The sequence below is a fragment of the Fukomys damarensis genome, unplaced genomic scaffold, assembly GCF_012274545.1.
Source record: "Fukomys damarensis isolate Sample0158 unplaced genomic scaffold, DMR_v1.0_HiC HiC_scaffold_7, whole genome shotgun sequence".
Lineage (NCBI taxonomy): Eukaryota > Metazoa > Chordata > Mammalia > Rodentia > Bathyergidae > Fukomys > Fukomys damarensis.
The window spans coordinates 5,576,236-5,577,533 of record NW_022900919.1 but is presented as its reverse complement, the minus strand read 5'-3'; positions in this window follow the sequence as shown (position 1 = coordinate 5,577,533).

Here is a 1,298-nt window from a genome sequence, read left to right as displayed (position 1 = left end):
TTGGAGAACTGAGCATGCCACGGCAAGTATGTCTCTCTGGAATAAGTGTTATTTTGAGCCGGTTATTTTGGGAGACTGCAGACACAAGAAAAGCTTTGGGAACAGAGAAGAGGTGAGGTTTTTGTAAAGGAAATTTACATCTCTAAGCAAAATTTTCTGTAAGATGCCTGTCTCTGTATTAGGAAGAGAAAGGGGACTCCAAAGCACAAAAGATTCAAAGTCAGCGGAAAAGCCACCACTGAGATCTGCAGAACAATTCATCTTGTTTTTACAAGCCTTTTCCCACACCCTTATGTCTTTATTTCAAGAATAATCATATTTAAACCTGAAGTCTAAATCAGCTCTTTGAGATCTACCCTTGCGATTTCTCATCTTTATGGATTATCTCCTTGTACACAGGAGGTATACATGTTATGAAGTTTCTTATTCTTGTGTTGATCTATCTTTTGTTACAAGGAATCTCAACTAAGATCTCATGAAGGGTGAAGGAGGAAATGATGCTTCCTCTTCCCTATCCCATCTTTAGAAGCAAACACTGCCGAAATCCTTAGGAACATGTGTACATTTGACATACGTTAGTACACACAGAGAATTGTGACAGGTTATATATCCCCAAAGCTAATTTGAGCTCCTGGACAGAAAAAAGACAAAGAGAATAAAGACAGACTCCATCAGCATAGTTCAAAACATTACCTTGTATATGGTAATATATATACTTTTTGTCAGTTTAAAAATAAAAAATTTAAATCTTTTAAAATTAAACAAAAACAAGATGCCGGGACCAGGGATTTAGCTCAATGGTTCCACAGCCTGCTCTGCAAGCACAAGGACCCGAGTTCGATCCCCAGTACCACAAAAAGAAAAAGAAAAAGAAGATCCCATTACAACCAAGGATATATATGTTGACGAACTCACCAGAAATGCAAGATGGAGCTAGATCTAAATCTATTGATTCGTAGAGTTACCCCGGAAGAGTAAATGAATTAAAAAAAAGAAAAAAAAGCTACAGAGCTGTGAATGGTTTAATCCTGTTTTCGTAAAGGCGGACCTGACAATAACTTCCTTGCATGCTCCTTCAGTGTGGGGCTGTGAGGAAGCTGTCCTCATGGGTCTCTCTGGGTGGTGGGGTGGGGAGACGGCCTCAACCAAGGCCACAGGGGTCTCCTCAGAGTAGGACAAGCCTGGGACGGAGACCCTAACACCGTGATTCCACGTGACTGCAGCCCAGACACAGGAACTGCTGTCTTTAGTCACAAAACACTCGGTGCAGCGTTGTTAAAAATTAGAAGGCACATGGA